We start from the raw sequence: 6,000 nt of genomic DNA, 5'->3' as shown, positions 1-6,000 counted from the left end.
TAAATATGATAGTGTATTTGTTGCATTATTATATAATGCGTGTATTTTAAATTAAAAACAATTTAAATATGATAGTGTACGTGTTGCATTATTATATAATACATGTATTTTAATTAAAAACAAGTTAAATATTATAGTGTATTTGTTGCATTATTATATAGTAAATGTATTTTAAATTAAAAACAAGTTAAATATGATAGTGTATTTGTTGCATTATTATATAATACATGTATTTGAAATTAAAAACAATTTAAATATGATAGTGTATTTGTTGCATTATTATATATTACATGTATTTTAAATTTAAAAAAGTTAAAAATGATAGTGTATTTGTTGCATTATCATATAATACATGTATTTTAAATTAAAAACAAGTTAAATATGATAGTGTATTTGTTGCATTATTATATAATACATGTATTTTAATTAAAAACAAGTTAAATATGATAGTGTATTTGTTGCATTAATATATAATGCGTGTATTTTAAATAAAAAATTATTTAAATATGATAGTGTACGTGTTGCATTATTATATAATACATGCATTTTAATTTAAAAAAATATGATATTGTATTTGTTGCATTATTATATAATACATGTATTTTAATTAAAAACAAGTTAAATATGATAGTGTATTTGTTGCATTATTATATAATACATGTATTTTAAATTAAAAACAAGTTAAATATGATAGTGTATTTGTTGCATTATTATATAATACATGTATTTTAAATTAAAAACAATTTAAATATGATAGTGTATTTGTTGCATTATTATATAATACATGTATTTTAATTAAAAACAAGTTTAATATCCATCCATCCATCCATCCATCTTCTTCCGCTTATCCGAGGTCGGGTCGCGGGGGCAACAGCTTAAGCAGGGAAGCCCAGACTTCCCTCTCCCCAGCCACTTCGTCCAGCTCCTCCCGGGGGATCCCGAGGCGTTCCCAGGCCAGCCGGGAGACATAGTCTTCCCAACGTGTCCTGGGTCTTCCTCGTGGCCTCCTACCGGTCGGACGTGCCCTAAACAACTCCCTAGGGAGGCGCTCGGGTGGCATCCTGACCAGATGCCTGAACCACCTCATCTGGCTCCTCTCGATGTGGAGGAGCAGCGGCTTTACTTTGAGCTCCCCCCGGATGACAGAGCTTCTCACCCTATCTCTAAGGGAGAGCCCCGCCACCCGGCGGAGGAAACTCATTTCGGCCGCTTGTACCCGTGATCTTGTCCTTTCGGTCATAACCCAAAGCTCATGACCATAGGTGAGGATGGGAACGTAGATCGACCGGTAAATTGAGAGCTTTACCTTCCGGCTCAGCTCCTTCTTCACCACAACGGATCGATACAGCGTCCGCATTACTGAAGACGCCGCACCGATCCGCCGGTCGATCTCACGATCCACTCTTCCCTCACTCGTGAACAAGACTCCGAGGTACTTGAACTCCTCCACTTGGGGCAAGATCTCCTCCCCAACCCGGAGATGGCACTCCACCCTTTTCCGGGCGAGAACCATGGACTCGGACTTGGAGGTACTGATTCTCATCCCAGTCGCTTCCGTGACGAGCACAAAAGTCCAATAACAAAACACCACTCGGGTTCAGATCCGGGCGGCCATTCTTCCCAATCACGCCTCTCCAGGTTTCACTGTCGTTGCCAATATGAGCGTTGAAGTCCCCCAGTAGAACGAGGGAATCACCCGGGGGAGCACCCTCAAGTTCTCCCTCGAGTGAATCCAAAAAGGGTGGGTACTCTGAGCTGCTGTTTGGCGCGTAAGCGCAAATAACAGTCAGGACCCGTCCCCCCACCCGAAGGCGGAGGGAAGCTACCCTCTCGTCCACCGGGTTGAACTCCAACGTGCAGGCTCTGAGCCGGGGGGAAACAAGAATTGCCACCCCAGCCCGTCGCCTCTCACTGCTGGCAACGCCAGAGTGGAAGAGAGTCCAGCCCCTCTCGAGAGAACTGGTTCCGGAGCCCTTGCCGTGCGTTGAGGTGAGTCCGACTATATCCAACCGGAACTTCTCTACCTCTCGCACTAGCTCAGGCTCCTTCCCCCCCAGCGAGGTGACGTTCCACGTCCCAAGAGCTAGCTTCTGTAGCCGAGGATCGGACCGCCAAGTGCCCGGCCTTCGGCTGCCGCCCAGCTCACATTGCACCCGACCTCTATGGCCCCTGCTATGGGTGGTGAGCCCATTGGAGGGGGGACCCACGTTGCCTCTTCGGGCTGTGCCCGGCCGGGCCCCATGGGGACAGGCCCGGCCACCAGGCGCTCGCCATCGTGCCCCAACTCCGGGCCTGGCTCCGGAGGGGGGCCCCGGTGACCCGCGTCCGGGCGAGGGAAATCTGAGTCTCGGTTCTTGCATTTCCATAGAAGTCTTCGAGCTGCTCTTTGTCCGATCCCTCACCTAGGACCTGTTTGTCTTGGGAGACCCTACCAGGGGGCATGGAAGCCCCCGGACAACATAGCTCCTAGGATCATTGGGACACGCAAACTCCTCTACCACGGTAAGGTGGCAGCTCAGAGAGGAGAAGTTAAATATGATAGTGTATTTGTTGCATTATTATACATGTATTTTAATTAAAAACAAGTTAAATATGATAGTGTATTTGTTGCATTAATATATAATGCGTGTATTTTAAATTAAAAATAATTTAAATATGATAGTGTACATGTTGCATTATTATATAATACATGCATTTTAATTAAAAACAAAATAAATATGATAGTTTATTTGTTGCATTATTATATAATACATGTATTTTAATTAAAAACAAGTTAAATATGATAGTGTATTTGTTGCATTATTATATAATACATGTATTTTAATTAAAAACAAGTTAAATATGATAGTGTATTTGTTGCATTATTATATAATACATGTATTTTAATTAAAAACAATTTAAATATGATAGTGTATTTGTTGCATTATTATATAATACATGCATTTTGTCCGTCCAAATGGAAAGAACGGATAGATTTACAAGAAAAGATCAAATACTTTTATATTATTTCAAGGCAGATGTGGCCCCCGGGCCTTGAGTTTGAGAGCCGTGCCTATGGTTGAGTCCCAGAGGAGATGATGGTCGTTACATAACAGGCATTAGCAGCTCCACTGGGTAAGTAGGTCATTCTCTCTGCTTAGTCCCCAATAGGCCACATGGAACACATTCACCAGGACTCGGGCAACCGCTGAATCTGCAGAAAGACCCAGAAGGAGTTCCAGACTGCAGGATAGTGTCAGGTAAACACTTATTTACCTGACACGTCCTTGTCAACGTCGCTGATGCATCTTTGTTTTCTGCTTTTGAGCATTTTATCCTGAATCAGCTTAGATAAATCCCACCTGACACCTGCTGGTTGGAAGTTTACAAACAGGTGCGCCATGATGAGATCAACCCATATGGGACGATACGGACTATTACCAGTCAACGAGGCCGATAACTGTTATTATCAGAAGTAACAATTAATTAAACTTGAATATTATGGCAGTTAACATCTGGACAAGGCTTTTTTTTAACATTTTTAGTAAAGGTGGGACCAGTAGTGACATAATGTTTGATGTTGTGTTTAATTTATCATTAAAAAAAACATCAAACACCTTTATTAGGTGTGTCTAAGAGGAGCATCAATATTTTATTTCAAAATATGGAACATCTCCTGGGAAAATTGGTCAAAATATGACTTATCTCTACATTATACAGCAGCAGCCGGCCTCCGTGGCTCCCACTCCCTCCCCTCTGTTGCAAGTTGTGTTGGTTCTATGTAACGTGTTTATGTGTCCTATGGCTATGAGTTTTTTTTCCCTTGGCCTCAGTCTGGACCCCTTCCCTGAAGTCCAGCCTTTGACTCAATATTTCTTTACTCCCCTCCCCTCCCCAACATTTACATGTTTCTCACCTTTTTTTTTGGTAAGGTGCGCCGGAAGTAGGAAGGTTTTTCTATCTCCCTGTAATGTTTGTCTGATCTTGAATGGGATTGTGCTGAACATCTCAATCTCCCCTCTGGGATTAATAAAAAACTTTTAATTCTGATTCTGATCACAATAACTCAACTTCTCCATTTTATAACACTTTTTGGATTTCATACATTGTAAGGTTTCCTCCTGAAATATTGTCAACATTGAAATAAAAACAATTCTAGATTATAGTTGAGACATTTTTCATCATTTCTTGCTGGATGTTACAGTATATAGTTACTGTATATATACTGTATATATATATATATATATATATATATATATATATATATATATATATATATATATATATATATATATGGGAATCTGTGTGTGTATAAATGTGTATATATATATATATATATATATATATATATATATATATATATCTGTGCGTGTATAAATGTGTATATATATATATATATATATACACACACTTATATATGTACATATATATGTATATATATATATACATATATATATGTATATATATACATATATGCACACACATATATACATACATATATACACACATATATATACAAATTTATACACACATATACATATATATATATATATATATATATATATATATATATATATATATATTTCTCTGTGTGTGTACGGTATATATATATATATATATCTGTGTGTGTATAAATGTGTATATATATATATATATATATATATATATATATATATATATATATATATATATATATATATACACTTATATATGTACATATATATATGTATATATAAATATACATATTAGAGATGCGCGGATAGGCAATTATTTCATCCGCAACCGCATCAGAAAGTCGTCAACCATCCGCAATCCACCCGAACATTTGATCAGAACCGCATCCGCCCGCACCCGCCCGTTGTTATATATCTAATATAGACGATGCAAGGCATTAGTGAGGTTATAAAGCTTTTGCCTGTTAAAGAAAGGAGACTGATCCAATGCAGTACAGACATTCGCGTGCCACGCTGTCACGACCCAGACGCACACCAGTGCGCAATCATATGGGAGCCGCGCTGAGCGCACCTCCAAGCGCGTCTCGCTGCCGGCGACGGCCGGGTATATGGGCCCGACGCTCCAGCGCCATCCATTTTCAGGGCTAGTTGATTCGGCAGGTGGGTTGTTACACACTCCTTAGCGGGTTCCAACTTCCATGGCCACCGTCCTAGCTGCTGTCTATATCAACCAGGGTGAGCCCCACCCCTTTCGTGAGCGCACTGCGCGCGGAGTGACCCCTGTTACGCGCCCCCGGCAACAGGGGTGGCGGGCAGGTAAGCTGCGTGGGCGGAGCGCGCGGAGTGACCCCTGTTACGAGCCCCCGGCCACGGGGGTGGCGGGCAGGTAAGCTGCTTACCTGCTGCGCGTGACGCCGGCCGCGGCGAAAGCGGACGAGGCGGGGTGTCGGTGCGGTGGGCGCGGTGGTGACCCTGGACGTGCGTCGGGCCCTTCTCGCGGATCGCCTCAGCTACGGCTCCTGGTGGGGCCCTCTCGGGGGAAGGGGCCTCAGTCCCGGACCCCGGCGAGGCGTCCCTTCTCCGCTCCATAAAAGTGTCCATCTCTTTTTTTTTTTTTCTTCTGTTGTGGCATATGCTGCAGGTGCCTGCTCGTTTTTCGTATGTGGGTAACAACATTTAACTATGTATATATATTTCCCAATTGGTTTAACTGCCACCCGCCTGAATCTATTTAAAATCTAATTTTTTTATTTCAACCACCCGACCCGACCCGACCCGCGGATAAAATCTAATTTTCTTTAATTTCATCCGCCCGATCCGCGGATAATCCGCGGACTCCGCGGTTGTGCCCGCAAACCGCGCATCTCTAATACATATATATATATATGTATATATATGTATTATTATTATTTTTCATAGTAAGTACTGGTATCATATGTATATGTACTGTATATGCTGAAGTATATTTGTTGTGGTTGTAAAATATGTATAAATAATTTAAAAAAAAAAGGCTACATTATCATTGGGAGTCTGATGCTTATGCAATATTGATGCTGTGTTCGTCTGC

This window comes from Nerophis lumbriciformis, linkage group LG13, assembly GCF_033978685.3.
Source record: "Nerophis lumbriciformis linkage group LG13, RoL_Nlum_v2.1, whole genome shotgun sequence".
In the NCBI taxonomy this organism is placed as follows: Eukaryota; Metazoa; Chordata; class Actinopteri; order Syngnathiformes; family Syngnathidae; genus Nerophis; species Nerophis lumbriciformis.
The sequence above is the reverse complement of the archived record's forward strand: the minus strand, read 5'-3'. Positions refer to the sequence as shown.